We start from the raw sequence: 16,479 nt of genomic DNA, 5'->3' as shown, positions 1-16,479 counted from the left end.
CTATCTGCTTGTATTACCTGCTTGCCTCTAAACTGCCTTGCCATAGGCCAATATAGCTTTCTTTATTAACCAGTCAAAGCAACGCATATTCATAGCATACAGAAAGACATCTCACAGCATGTGTGTGTATGTGAGAGACCTTCTTCAATATTGTATCTGCTATTTCTCCCAAGAGCTTTATTCTTTTCCTAGAGAACTTAAATACATATCATTTTTTTTAATTTATAAAATCAGTTGGCAGGTGGCTGGAAAGATGGATCAGTACTGCCTGCTCTTACAGAGGACCAGGATTCAATTCCCAGTGCTCACAAGGTTGCTTACCACAGTCTGTTTCCATTTACAGAGTATTTGACACCCTTTTTCAGCATCTGTGGGCACCAAACACATGTGGTATGCATAAACACATGCAGGCAAAACATTCATACACATAAAATAAAAATAAATACAACTTTAAAAAATACTGTCAGATAATAACAATATCCAAATTGTCTGAGAGTCAAATGAGAAAATTTATATGAGAGGCTTTGAATAATACTTGAAACAGAATATACTTGAATACATTGATTTTTCCTTATTATTAAGTGAGTAGAAATAAATTATGGCTGGATATCTTATAGCAAAAATTAGATAAATTAGATGAAACATACAGATTTTTCACAATAGGTCTAGATCTATGTGCTTTTCTTCTCACTGCACAGAGAAAAACAAGTTTGCAATCACATGTAGTATTTTAGCATAAACAGTTACCAATCTTGTTCTCAAGTTCTTATGCAAATAGCATTAAAAATAAGTCATACTCTCAAGGAAATGAATTCTTAGTTTTGATGATTTGGGAAGAGATTTTTACATAAAATGTTCAATCCTAAAGCATTTCACTTAAAATTATTTGCAAAAAAATCTGTAAGAAAAAAGGTATCATATGTATGTAACAAGATTGGTCCCATTTAGATCTAAATCTAGATCCAAGCAACATGGAAATTTAATCCCAGAATCTTATGGTGAAGAGATTATATTGCTTCACCATTTCTAAGTTTTTATCATTTGATTGGATGCATGGCCTTCATGTGTTTTTTTTCCTTATAATTACTAAAGTTTTTCTTTTTAAAACAAGCAATCCATGCTAAGTATGGGTAAATTAGGATAGGTGAGTAAGCAAAAGGAGAAAAGGCTGTTATCACTTCAGCAGTGAGGGGTAACTAAGACACTGAGGAGCTGGTTAAGGCAATCAAGTGCTTGCCATGCGAGCATGGGTACCTGAATTCAGAGCCCAAGCACCCAAGTACAAATCTAGGTGTGGTGAGATGCCTGTAATCCCAGAGCTGGGGTGACAGAACAAGATCCCTGAGGCCAAGTCAGTCCACACACACACAAATTAGAGAGAGAGAGAGAGAGAGAGAGAGAGAGAGAGAGAGAGAGAGAGAAACATATACATACATAAAATAAAGGTGACTATAATTAACATTTTAGTCAATAATATATATTTATCAGTATTTATATTATTTTCACATAACAAGCATGTGCTGATGCTACAGTATTGTGTCTACCTACCTTTAAAAAAGAATTCTATTTTATTTTATTTTATTTCATTATGTGTATAACTGTGTCAGTTTGTGTATGTGAATGTGCTTGCCACAGAAATCAGAAGAGGGTGTCACATCCTCTGGAGTTGGAGCGACAGGCAATTAGTTGTGAGCCACCCAGTGTTGGTGCTGGGAACTTAACTGGGGACCTCTGCAAGTTAGTATGCATGCTTAATTGCTGAGTCATCACCACAACCATCCCCTTGCTGAAAACTATACCAGAAACATAATTTCATGTTGATACATATTATGTCAAATCATTTTCAAGGACAGAAAATAGTTAAATGATGCTATAAAGATTTATTTAGCAACCTGTTTCTAAGCATTATTTTTTAATACTTCTCTTACAGACAGCACCCTTTTCCATATTCATCTCTCATCCTAGAGAGGAGGTGGGGGAGCTTAAAGACTTGGGGAATATCTTGTTTACTCGAGGTTTTCTAGCACCCAGTAATATATCTGGATCCATTTAGGAGTCAATAAATATTTCTTCAAGGCATGCATAGTTCAAAAATATCTCAAGTTCATTCCTATCTTGGAAGTTTTGTGTTCCTGGGAGCATGCTTGGTAAGACAGAATCTAAAAACAGTTTTAGCAAAAGAAATTTCAAATTGCTTCTCCCAGGGTACAGGAATACATAGCTTGAGGAGGGAAGTTATCTGAAACTTTCTTAAACCTCTATATAACATTTTAATTATAGAAATAGAAGGTAAAGGGACACCGTAGTCATTATGATCTGATGTATAGTTTTATGCCTCTCCTGATACTCCTTAATATGTATAGCTATTTCCTGGAGAGAAGGGAAACTTTCACGTTAGGGCAAGGGGCTCCATGTGAGCAAAGATGGTGATGTCTGTTCATTTGGATAGCCTCTCTCTCACTCTGGTAGACCAGTACAGATACTTCTAACAGAAAAAGTGGGAATAATCTTTTCCCTTAAGGATTGATCTAGAAGGTCCTGGGGATGGCTGGATTTTGTTGTTTATGGTTGAGACTTTGAGGTGTTCTGTTTCAGCTAGTTGAGAGCAAGTGATAAGCATGTAAATAGATGTCTCTGAAAGTGTTCTAGCTTTGAGAATTCTAGGGGTGGTACTCAGTCCTGTACGGGTATCTGAACTAGTGAAGACTGAGAGACACTTAAAACACATAAGTGATGGGAGCAGGGCAAGCTGACAAGTGGCAACTATCATTTGTGTCAGGGCCACTGTTGGCCTCTTCTGGTTTAATTTCAGCTGAGTTAGTGATCACATTTCTTGACTGTATGAGAGGAATATTGGTTTTGACAGGGCACTTCAGAAACCCTGGAAATACGGATTAGTAGAGTGATGAGTAATTGGTGAAGTAAAGGAAATGTGAAACACTTGCCTTCCAAGGTGGCCAGGCATATCTAATTAGAAACAGTTGCATTTTTTAAATTTAGTTTTTTTGAGATTTGAATAGCTACGTTCTTGTTATACCCTTAACTTATTCAAATTATAGCCAGTCTCCAAGTATATAAACTTAGTCATTGTTATGTAACAATACTCATTGACAGATTCCTTTGGCATCTCTAAAGGTGTCTAACCTATATTGGGCATGGTTGGATAGCTACACTTCACATTGTGTCACTGAATTTGGCTCCATGCAGAAAACTGGGATAAGGTCTGGTCTAGATATATTCCTTCTGGGACTGTATTAGCTGGGGTTCTCTGAAGGATCAGAACAAATAGAATAAGTATATATTAAAAGGGAGGTTTTTAGGGTCAGGCTAGTCACAGCAATGGCTATCTCTCAAAGGACAAACCAAGAGTCAGGTAGCTGTCAGTCCATAAGGCTGAATGTTTCAGCTGGTCTTCAGTCCATGGTGGAATCCCAAAGAAGTAGGTTCTAATGCCAGTGAAGGAATGCCTCAGCAGCAGGATACATGAACTTGCCAGGCAGAGTGAGCACAAGCAGAAGAAAAGCAAAAGCTGCCTTTTTCCTTGTCCTTTTATGTGGACTGCCACCAAGGTGTGGCCCAGATTTAGGGTGAATTTTCCTATCTCAAATGATTCAAACAAACAAAAAAACCCCTCACAACTGTGCCCAGCTTGGGTTTTAGTTGATTCCAGATGTACTCAGGTTAACAGCCAAGATTAGCCATTACAGGGACCAAACCAGGGAGAGCAGCAGCTATTCGTGGGGGTGCTTCCTTCTCAAATGGATATGTACCTTATCATGATAAGTGCCTTATCATAGGAGCACATTTTAAGTCTTTGCTTGCTAATGCTCCATTTGTCAAAGCAAGCATAATATCCAGAGCAACAGAGTTTCTCTTGGAGGAACTGTGCAGTTACATGCTGGTCCCTGTGGATGGAGGCTAGGGTGAATAATGGAGGCAATAAGTCTATCTAAATATTTTTATTACAATTTCATTTTACTTATTGATTGTGTATGCACACAATGTGGACATATACATGGATGCCATACCATGCATGTGGAGATCAGGGACAGCTTCTGAAAGTCAGTTCTCTCCTTAAACCATGTTAGTCCCAGGAACTAAATTCAGGCTTTCAGGCTTGGTGGCAAGTGCCTTTACCCACTGAGTCATTTCACTGGCTTCAGTCAACCAATTCATTGCTTCAAAGATCACAGCATCTTCCACTCTGAGCTTTTCTTTGCCAATTCTTTTATGTCCTTTAGAAATATTTGTTAAAATACAACTACATCATTTTCCCTCTCCCTCCTTCCCTCCAACCCCTACCATGTACCTTACTTGCCCCCTCTTGAAATTATAGCCTCTTTTTCTTTAACTGTTATTATTACACACACATCACAATACCCACACGCCTAAATATATAAATATAATCTGCTCAATCCTTTTAGTGTTGTTTGTATATATATATGATTTCAGGACTGAACAGTTGGCATTGAGTAACTAATTAGGGGGTCTCATCCCTGGAGAAAACTTTCTCCCATTCTCAGTATTCCTTAGTTGCTCACAGTTCTTTGTCTAAAAGTGGAGCCTCATGAGATTTCCCCCTTCCATGTTAGTATGTTTATTGATGTTGTTGTTGTTGAGGTCTTATTTAGGCAGCCATATTGTGAAGGCTTCATGGGTGTAGCTTCACTGTCATAATCTATGCGATTCAATCTTGCAACAGATTTCCCAGTTCTCTGGGAACTTTCTGTCTCTTTCCCTTTCCCCCAATGTTCCCTGAGCAGGAGTTCTGTTGTAGATGAATCAATTGGCGTTGGATATCTCATGGTCACTCATTCTCTGCATTTTGACCAGTTGCGTTTTTTTGTAATGGCCTCCTTCTGTTGCAAAGAGAAGCTTTTCTGTTGAGGAATGAGAGCTACACTTATGTGTGAAGATAAAGATTTAGAATGCAGTTAAGACTTATGCTAATTTAGCAAAGTGGCAGTTATAGGTTTTACTCCCAGATCTATGACCTCACTGGCTATGAGTAGTTGACTAACATTCTTCCAGTACCAGGCATGATTTCCCTCTTGTTGAATGGGTCTTAAGTCCAATTAGAGAGCTTTTGGTTACCAGCAAGATACGAATGTCATTATTTAGGCATATCTTATGGAGACCTTGACATATCATGGTAGTTCATAGACACCAGAGCTGGGTAGTACTATTTTGGTTGCTTCCTTCCTTTGGAAGCTTGCATAGCTCCATCTGGTGCTACAAAAGCTAGTCCTCTGGGAGGAGGATTTCACATCAGTTCATTCTCAGAGCCCTGGGTCTTCAGTGTGTGGTGTCTTCAGCAATAGGGACTTAGCATCATCCTTTGGGGGACAGTCAAAGGCAATAGTGATAGCTTATGTCTCTTGGACTCCCCTGACCAACAACTGAAAACTGAGTTTCTCATGCCTGGTATGGGAGTTTTGTTAGTCTATAGATCCAAGATCAACTCAAGTGGTATACGTTCATTAAAACTCTTTATATACATGTATACACCCAAATTTATATTATTATATCCAATTTTAGTAAATAAATAATGATATGGTTCTTTATGGCTTTTCAAGATACCATTAGTGTGATTTTCCCTCCCATATCCTTCTTCTTCTGTATTGACCTTCTTTCCCTCTCCTCAATTAAGACACCCCCTTTTCACTCATTCCCCCCCCCTCAAATCACTTATACCTTGCCATTCCCTTCCCTATTGATATCCCATAGTTCCCTTTATATTTTCCTGGTTTTTGCAGTTACTCCATGTTCTATACTCAATCAGAACACTTTGGAGTCAGAAACAACAGATTAAAGAGGACATGTGGTGTTTGTCTTTCTGTGGCTGTGGTTTTTTTTTTTTTTTTCTTATTCAGTCAATAAAATCTTTTCTAGTTCTATTCATCTACCTGCAAATTTTATGATTTCATTTTTTACAGCTATATGTACCATACTTTCATTATCCAGTAGTCAGTTGATGAACATTGAGGTTCTTTCCATTTCCTAAGTATTGTGAACACAGTGGCAGTGAATGTGGCTGATCAAGTATCTGTGGAGTAGGAGGTTAAGTCCTTTGGGTATATGGCAGGGAGTGGTATAGCTGGGCCATTTGATAGATTTATTTTTAGCTTTTGGAGGATTCTCCACTCTTATTTCCGTAGTGGCTGCACCAGTTTGCATTCCTACCAATAGTGAATGAGGGTTGCCTTTTCCCAAGAACCTCTCAGGCATTTGTTGTTAGTTGTTTTGTTTACTTTAGTCATTCTGACTGGGGTGACATGAAATATCAAAGTTCATTTGACTTCCATCTCCCCTAGTTGCTAAGAACAATGAACAGTTTTTGAGATACATCTTGGCTACTTTATTCATTCTCCTGAGAGCTCTCTGTTCAGATCTGTAGTCTGTGTTTTTTTTAAGTAGGTGGTTTGTTCTTTTAGCTCTCTCTCTCCCTCCCTCCCTCCCTCCCTCCCTCCCTCCCTCCCTCCCTCCCTCTCTCTCTCTCTCTCTCTCTCTCTCTCTCTCTCTCTCTCTCCTCTCTCTCTCTTCCTGTTTTTGTTCTTTATGGATTCTGGATACTAATCTGTGACATGCACAAGTGGTGAAAAACTCATGTCCTCAGGCTTAGTGAGAGGGCGTTTATCCACTGAGTCACTTCACCAGCTCCAATAGGTCAATCTACCACTTTACATCAAATATCACAATATCCCCTGATATGAGTGCTTCTTTACAAGTTTCCAAATTTCCAGATTTTTTGCTGAAGTTGTTCCTTTTAAAACCCATATACAAGTAACTTCATTTTAGGATTTAGTTTTATATGATCCCAATAACACCCAAGTATGTATTTATGAAAATCATATTAGAAATACTTCCTGGAGGAAAATAAGCCTGATAAGTGCTAAGATTTTAATCTAATTCTCATAAAAGCTAGGCTGTAAGCATATAAAACCTTAAAGAATTTGGCATGAACTCACTGCCTAGACCTTTCCAAATAAATGTAAATCTGAAAGCAGAAGGAGTTGTATGTTTCTAGGCTGCCTACTGATGTAATATTAATTATTTCTGGTATAATGGGAGGCTGTCTTCTCTATAATCAAAGAAGTATGTACGGATTGTCAATGCTTCAAACTATTCAAATACCTTTTAAAAATAAGGCTAGTGATAAGTAGTAGGTATTTTGCATATGCTGGTTATTTTGACCTGATAGATTTTCAAATTTATTGTGTGGAAAAAAAATCAATTGCAGCCTATTTTTAAGTACAAGTCTTATGTGCCTCAAATGAAGTCACATTATTTATTTATTTATTCATTCATTTATTTGTTTGTGCTGTTAGGAAATCACTTAGTAGTGAGTATGAGGGAGAATGCTTTTTAGACTAATAACAAGAATAATAGAAATGAAGCATGTAGATAAATCTGCTTTTAGAAAATAATGTGAAGTTACAGAAGGCTAGGAATCTGCAAAGATCAGTGGATGCCAAGAGCTCAAAGTAGATAATTAAAACAGAGGAATATGAAAATGAATGACAGTATGACTGTTTTGTCTGTATTCCACATTGAAATTTCTGGAATTTCATTAGATATTTAGATATTCCTCCAAATAGGTTATTTGTATTCTGCACATGTTGATATAATTGGGTGTCATTCTCTACTATGTTAGACATAGTCATGTTTGTGTACACACGAGTTACACACCCACACCCACACTACCTTTAATTTATATAGTGAAATATACTGTCAGTGGAAGGTATTGGTATGGGAAATAAATAAATGAGTATGTTTGTGACAAGTAATGTCAGTTCTTAAACATAATTCTTCTTATAGCCACATAGGATTTTGTAACTGCTATTACTGTAGTTGAAACACCCTCCTGTAACATAAGAGATAATATATTATGCTTTCTTTAACAGAAATGCAGATGTTTCAATATACTGGTTCTGGCTTCCTTTCAGTTTTCAATGCAGTATCATGAAACATGTTTTCTCTTTGTGGAAATGTTTATTCACAGTGAAACCAGAAGATCATGGCATAAAGGAAGCTGTTTTGTCTACACATACTTTTTTTAAAAAATTTCTCTCGCCTTCAACACCCAAAGGAATTTCCAATTCCTATGTTCACGAGGGAGTGAAGATTTGAAAAAAGGCTCACTTCTTTTTGTTTCTAGTTGTTTTGTATTCATAACATTGTTGATCCAAGTCTATACTTCACAGTCCATTCTGAAACATTGAAAGAAAATAGTTACATATGGTACATTCCATTTATTTGTACATTACCTCTGTTTTTCTATTATAATTTTGGAGTTCTTTTCATATCCTTACCAGATACAAGGGCCAACAGTGGCTCCAATTTCTGACCTGTGGTCTTAGAAACCTGAAAGGGGATTATGGAATACTTTGTTGTTTATTGTGTTTTTTTGCTTTTAGACAGGGTCTCACTATGTGTCCCTAGACAGCCTGGGAATTCACTATATAGACCAGATTGGCCTCAAACTTGCAGCAGATTCTGCTGAATGCAAGGATTACAGGTATAAGTCCCTACATCCAGCTTGATGCTTAGAGTCTATATAATATTGGCTTCTTAGAACTATCAAAGCATCAGTCTGGTTTGCTTAAACAGCCAAGTATTTCCATATAATTTTACATGCTATCATTCCCAAATTGTAACTGTGGCAGAACTGAATTTTCTTCATGCCCCTTGATATGGTTTGTATGTGGTCACCTTTCCTCATGACTTTGTGTGGACACAGAAAGAAATGCCATATTCCAAAGTAGCGAGGACCAGAATTCTAATATGTGACTAGGAGGATACATTTATAAAATACTTTTATTAACATAATGTAAGAATGTTTTATGTCACTTCTATCTGCTTCAATTCCTATCATGTTGAATCAATGCAAATATTTGCAGTTCAGCATATGTTTGGCAAGCCAAAAGTGCTTCAGGGCATTCAAAAATGGTGTAGCTATTCCAGCACATTTGGTAGGTAATCCAGTCATATTGGGCAGACTTCCTGGCTTTCATATCTACTTGTACACTGAATTGAGGCCAAATATGTATTTTTCTACCTTCTGTTGTCCTCCTATCCCAAATGAGATGGAATTACTTGGGAAAAAAATGTTGAAAGTAAAAGAATCTAGAAGACACTTCAGAGTTTCTCCTGAAAGCCCTTCCTGCTTTCTTCTAAAGCATATATGGATGTAAATATGGATGTATATATGCTTTAGAAGAGTCTGTATGTATAAAGAAAGATATGTGTTTTATATGCACATATATTTTTTTCAAATATATTATGGTGAGAGTGGTATGATGTAACTCTTTATATAATCTCTTACATGCTTTTCTACAAATATCTGAGGTGCCATATTACCCTCCCTCCTTATTTCTTCCTTCTACCCTCCCTGTTTCCCATGTCTCTTTCTTTCTCTTCTTTCTCTCTTTCCTTGATCCACTAACTCTGCATTTCTCACATACAAGGAGAAGGGCCCACCTCCAGTAAACTGATTGCTAATGTCATTCATTTACCACCCGTCCCTGTGATCACTCCAAGTCACCTGATGAGGACAATGAAGTTAATAATGAAGAGAAGAGAAGCAGGGAAGGTTAGCGACAAGGAAGCAAGTACAGGGTTGCAAAGCCTAGGGGAAGAGGGCAGACTCTAACCTTTGTGAGGGGCACCAGGCAGAACCCCTCCCTTCTCTCCTCTTCTTCCCTCTCTTACCTCCCCTCTGCTGCTCTCCCCACCCCGACTCCTCCTGTTTCTGTTCAGAAAGGGGCAGGCCTCCCAGGTGTATCAGCACAGCATGGTATATCAAGTTGCCATAAGACTAAGCACCTCCCCTTGTATTTAGGCTGGGCAAGACAATCCAGTATAAAAAAAAATAGGTTCCCAAGAGTCAGTCAAAGCTTCAGGAACAGATCCTGCTCCCATTGTTAGGAGTCCCACAAATAGACCAAGCTACACTACTTTTACATATATGTAGAAGGCTTAGGTCAGTCCTGTTCCCTGGTGTGTTCAGACTCTGTGAGTTCCTATAAGCCAGGTTAGTTGTTTCTGTGAGTTTCCTTATGATGTCTTTGACCCTTCTGGTTCCTACAACTCTTCTCCGCTCTCTTCAGCAGGATTCCTCAAGCTCAGCCTAATGTTTGGCTGTGGAACTCTACCTCTTTTCATCCATTACTGAATGAAGGCTTTCTGATGACAATTAGGGTAATTACCAGTCTGATCACAGGGGATGGCCAGTTCAGGCTACTATCCACTGTTGCTAGGAGTCTTAGCTGGGGTCATCCTTGTAGATTCATGCAATTTTTCCATGCATACAGTTTCTATGTGATCCTCAAAAGCCCCCCTTTCCAGTCATCTCTTTTAGTACTCTCCCCCTCCACCCACCCTCAACTTGATTCCTCAAGTTCCCATGCCCACCTGCCCCAAGTCTACCCAGGAGATCTCTTCTATTCCCCCTTCCCAGGGAGATCTATGTTTTCCCTCTTGGGCCCTTCTTGTTACCTAGCCTCTCTGGGTCTGCAGATTGTAGCACGGTTATCCTTTACAGTTAATATCCATTTATGAGTGAGTACAAACCATGTTTTCTTTCTGGGTCTGGGTTGTCTCACTGAGGGTTATTTTTTTTTCTTGTTCCATCTATTTGCCTTCAAATTTCCTGATGTCATTGTTTTTTAACAGCTGAAAAATACTCAATTGTGTAAATGTACCACATTTTCTTTATCCATTCTTCAGTTGAGGGTCATCTAGGTTGTTTCCAAGTTCTGACTATAAAGCTATTATGAACATAGCTGAGCAAGTGTCCTTGTGGTATGATTGAGCATTCTTTGGGTATATGCCCAAGAGTGGTATTGCTGGATCATGAGGTAGATTGATTCCCCATTTTTTTGAGAACTGCCATATTGATTTCCAAAGTGGCTGTATAAATTTGCATTCCCACCAACAGTGGAGGAGTGCTCTCCTTGCCCCACATCCTCTGCAACATAAGCTGTCTTCAGTGTTTTTTATCTTAGCCATTCTGACAGGTGTAAAATGAAGTGCCAGAGTCATTTTAATTTTCATTTCCCTGATGGCTAAATGTTTCTTTAAGTTTATCTTGGCCATCTGAGATTATTCTGCTGAGAATTCTTTGTTTACAACTGTACCCCATTTTAAAATTGGATTATTTGGTTTTTTGTTTTTTGATGTGCAGTTTTTTCAGTTCTTTATATATTAGGAGATTAACCCTCTGTCAAATGTGGGGTTGGTGAAGAACTTTTCCCATTCTGTAGGCTGCTGCTTTGTCCTATTGACAGTGTCCTTTACCTTACAGAAACTTTTCAATTTCATGAGGTCCCATTTATTAATTGTCTATCTTAATGCCTATGCTACTGTCATTTTAATCAGGAAGATGTTTCCTGTGCCAATGTACTCACGACTGTTCTCTGCTTTCTTTTCTATTGGGTTCAGTGCATCTGGATTTATGTTGAGGTCTTTGCTCTACATGGACTTGAGTTTTGTGTAGGGTGATAGATATGGATCTACTTGAATTCTTCTATATGCCAACATCCAGTTATGCCAGCACCATTTGTTGAAAATGCTTTCTTTTTTCCATTGTATATTTTGTGGCTTCTTTGTCAAAAACCAAGTGCCCATAGGAGTGTGGATTTATGTCTAGGAACTTCTATTTGCAGAGACATGATAGTATACATAAGCAACCCCAAAATTCTACCAGGGAACTCCTACAACTAATAAACACCATTAGCAAAGTGGCAAGATAGAAGATTAACTCAAAAATATCAGTAACACTATTATATACAAATGATGAAAGAGCTGAGAAAGAAATAAGGGAAACAACACCCTCCATAATAACCAAAAAATCACATAAAATATTTTGGTGCAACTCTAACCAAGCAAGTTAAATGCCTGTACGACAAGAACTTCAAGTCTTTGAAGAAGAAATTGGAGAAAATATCAGAAGATGGAAAGATCTCCTATGCTCATGGATAGGTAGTATTAATATAGTAAAAATGGCAGTCTTGTCAAAAGCTATCTACAGATTCAATGCAATCCCCATCAAAATTCCAAAATAATTTTTTACAGACTTTGAAAGAACAGTACTCAACCTTATATGGAAAAACAAACAAACAAACAAAAGACCAGGATAGCTAATACAGTCCTATATAATAAAAGAACTTCTGGAGGTATCACCTTCTGTGATCTCAAACTTTACTACAGAGCTTAGTAATAAAAACATCATAGTATTGACATAAAAATAGACAGGTGGATCAGTGGAATCAAATCAATGACTAGACAAAAATCCAAAGGTGTTATTCTGAAGAGAATATGCACATAAAAATGATTATATGGCTTTGGGATATTATATCTTTGTTCTACAGAATAATATATTCTTTATAGAAGTGTTACCAGACTCACACATTTTCTATAGGTATGAAAGAATAATTTACCAACAAATATCAAAATCTACCAATGTAAAGAGCATTAAGGCCGGGCGTTGGTGGTGCAAGCCTTTAATCCCAGCACTCGGGAGGCAGAGGTAGGCAGATTTCTGTGAGTTCTAGGCCAGCCTGGTCTACAAAGCTAGTTCCAGGAAAGGCGCAAAGCTACACAGAGAAACCCTGTCTCGAAAAACTGAAAAAAAAAAAGCATCAAGGTTTTTAACAAAGGAGATCTTCCTTCCTTCTTTTCGTGGAATTGAAAGAGCTAGCTTGTTTCTTGGTAAACTGGTCCAGTGCTATAAGAAAGATTTACAAAGAGCACATTTGATTTTCTGCTTGATTGCGAGAAATAACTTCAATAGATTCCTGACTTTTGTCACTAGAAAAACCAGAAACATATGGAAGTTATTTGCATTTGTTAGTATGTTTTCACTGATAGTAATTGTAAAGAGGATTTATCTTAACCATTTTAGGATTTACTAATTAGACAGTTATGGCCTGAGAGCTGGGAGGATTGATTACTTCAGGTGCATTTACTAACAGGCCATTGTGAAAGTAGGATTTTATCTGGCAGAGTACACTATATTCATTCCATCTGTCCAAATGGCACAGTTGTTAAAGGATCCTGGGACCCAAGCCAAGGTCAGAAGGCAACACGTGGTGATAGATCAATAAATACTTTTAAGAATCTCTTACGGTTGAGCATTTCCCTAGCAAAGTGAAACATGCTTAAAACAGTGTGGGTCCTAGGATCAGTGTGGGAAGTTATCAATTCTACAATCCTAGTTAAACTCACCCACCCTTTGTTAAGTTTATCTACAAAAGTTAAGGTAACAATAACAATGGCATCTACCTACCTATAAAGGTGTTTGAAGGTCCAGTAAGATTGTATAGGCAAGCATGATACAATAATGATCACACAGAAAATAATATTTTTTCTTATTCGTCTTGTTATTGTTATATTTAAAATATGCATAAACTTCATTACGCATGTTAGAAAGGAAAAATTGTAGTTGGACTTTCTTTGGACTGCCAGCTCCCAAATAGTGATGAGGAGACTTCTTATTAATTATGAAAGCTTGGCCTCAGCTTAGGCTTGTTTCCAACTAGCTCTTATAACTTAAATTAACCCATTTCTATTAACTTATGTTCTGCCACATGGCTCATTACCTCTCCTCCAAAATGTATGTCTGATTTGCCCTGTGTTTTGCTGGCAAATTATGCCTTTCTGATTCTTTCCCTGAGTTCTTCTCTCTCCCTGGAAGTTCTGCCTATCCCCTGCCCTAGCTAGTGGCCATTCAGCTCTTTATTAAACCAATCAGAAGGTACCTTAAGCAGATGAGGTAAAATAGACATGTCTTCACAGTGTACAAAAAGATTATCCCCCAACAGAAAACCCAAACTTAAAAGTATTGAGGGGACTGTAATACTCAGCCTTGAAAATTTTGATGGTATTCATTGCAAAATAGTGTGTCTAAGTTAGGAAAATAGAATGTAAGTGTTTTCTGTATGTGAAAATTCTTTTGGCAAGGAATAGTGTCTGTCATGGGATCTCCATATGTAGCTCAGGCTGGCCTCAAACTTGCCATCATCCCATCTCAGCCTACTCAGTTAAGCAAATTACAGATATCTGCCACCATCTGCCATCTGAGATCCTCCTGCCATCTGCCTGTTTAGGAAAATTCTTCTCTTTTTGAGAGTATAATAAAGTTTTTTTGTTTTTGTTTTGTTTTTGTTTTTTTGTTTTATTTTTTTGTTTTTTTTTTTTTTTTTTTTTTTTTTACATATAACCAAAAGTGTATTAATCTATGCTTTGGTTTATTTTCTTTTTTTCCTGCTTCTTTGCCACTCAACTATAGCTAGAGTTTTTCTGGTCCTGCCTGGCCCATAGTCAGGACAAATCTCTCTCACCTGCCAGGCCCACAGCCACTCATACCCAACCAGGTAAACACACAGAGACATATTATTTACAAACTGTATGGCCATGGCAGGCTTCTAGCTTCCTGTTCTTATATCTTAAATTAACCCATATCTATTAGTCTATAAGTTGCCATGTGGCTTTTGGCTTACTGGTATCTTAACATCTCGCTTTTCATGGCCGTGGCTGGCAGCACCTCTCTACCTCAGCCTTCCTGCTGCCACAATTCTCTTCTCTCCTTGTCTTTCCTTTACTTCCTGCCTGGCTACTGGCCAGTCAGGATTTATTTATTAACCAATCAGAGCAACACATTTAACATACAGAACATCCCACAGCACTCAACAATATTGTTCCTATCTGAATAACAGTTTATATTGTTTTTTTGGTTATTTTTAAAGCATAAACTTTCTATGATGAGATAGTTTTAAAAATTTTTAACCAGTAGAATGCTTTCCTAAAATTACACAATTGTAACATTTTGATTGAATAAATAGGCTTCATTGGATGTATTTATAAAGTAATTTAATTTTGCCTATCCATATCTATCTCCTGAAGTTTACTCCACAGGGTTGAATTTTTTTGTTGTTGGCCTTCAATCAAATTTAAATAAAGTCCCATGATTTTGTTGTTTGTTTGTTTGTTTGTTTGTTTGTTTTTCAAGACAGGGCTTGTCTGTGTTACTCTAGCTGTCCTGGAACTCACTCTATTGACTATGTGCCTCAAAGTCACAGAGATCCACCTGCCTCTGCCTCCTGAGAGAAAGGCTTGTTTGCCACTAGCATCTGGGCATGACTAATGATTTTGATGATTATTTTCAGGTAAGAAAATCAATCACCTTAAGCCCATAGTTCTGTCTTGTGAAAATAATATTTTTTATTGCAGGCTTTACTGTTTCTTCTGTTCTGTTTTGTTGTTGTCTGTTTGATCCAGGCTGGTTTCTAGTCAGTGGGTGGTGTATGGTCAATCCTGATTGCCTTTCTTTTCCTTCTTCCTCTTGTATATTAACTCCTTCACTCAGAAATATTTTAAAAATATGATAGGTTTTGTGCTGCAGGGGCCAGATGAGTAAAAGACAAGAAAATTCTGCCTTGTCTGCCATTGCTTACTGACCTACTACTAATTCTCTCTGGAGTTGGTAGGTGTTTAAAATTAAGTCTTGGGATGGGGCATCTAGTTCAGTGATATAAAAGTCATCTAGTATATAAGGGGTCCTGGTCCCACACTTACCACTACAAAAATGAATGCATGACTAAATACACAATTAAAAATTAAAGCAAACAGTCTTTAAGGAATATCTTATTGATTCACCAAAGACCTCTGTGGTCATTTGCTTCACTTCATTTCTCAGTCTCTTTCGGCTACTCAGTGTTCCCTTGGTAAAGCCAAATGTATCTATGATTTCTTTTGGCTGATTGCTAACTACTTCTTTAGCTCCTAGTCTCCTGGTGGCACTTTCAAATTTTACTTGTCCCTTCAGCACAACCTCTTAGATAAAATCTGAGATGAAGGAAGCCACACTAACTCTGTTGTGTGCCTCAGAATGCCTTTCCCAAATTTTTTCAGGGATGCACATGACCCCCTAATGAAGCAGTATTTTATGCACTACTCTTTTACATCAGCCTGTTGGCTAGATCCTGGACACTTGCATTACTTAGTCTGACCCTTATCCAGTATGCATTTCCATCTGCATGAGAAATACATGTAACTTTTTCGACAGTTTCGTTAGAGTTATTTCCCCAGTGTAGGGAAGTAGGCTCATATAAATCATTTGTTTTTCCAAACTATGTTTAGCCATTTCAGGTGGTGGTGGTGCACGCCTTTAATCCCAGCAGTTGGGAGGCAGATCCAGGTAGATCTCTGTGAGTTCAAGGCCAGCCTGGTCTATGAAGAGAGTTCCAGGAAAGGTACAAAGCTGCACAAAGAAACCCTGTCTCAAAAAACCAAAAAAAAAAAAAAAGGTTGAAGCAATATCATGACAGGCACGGTCAATAAGGAGATAGAATCTCACGACAATTCAAGACTCATGAGAATTATTGTTGCAAGACAAGGTGGGAATAGAGGGATGGCTTCTGAAACCTCTGCTACATGAGTATCCATTCTATAGCCACTCTGTTTTCTGTTTTTAGGACT

This window comes from Onychomys torridus, chromosome X (genome assembly GCF_903995425.1).
Source record: "Onychomys torridus chromosome X, mOncTor1.1, whole genome shotgun sequence".
Classification (NCBI taxonomy): Eukaryota; Metazoa; Chordata; class Mammalia; order Rodentia; family Cricetidae; genus Onychomys; species Onychomys torridus.
The sequence above is the reverse complement of the archived record's forward strand: the minus strand, read 5'-3'. Positions refer to the sequence as shown.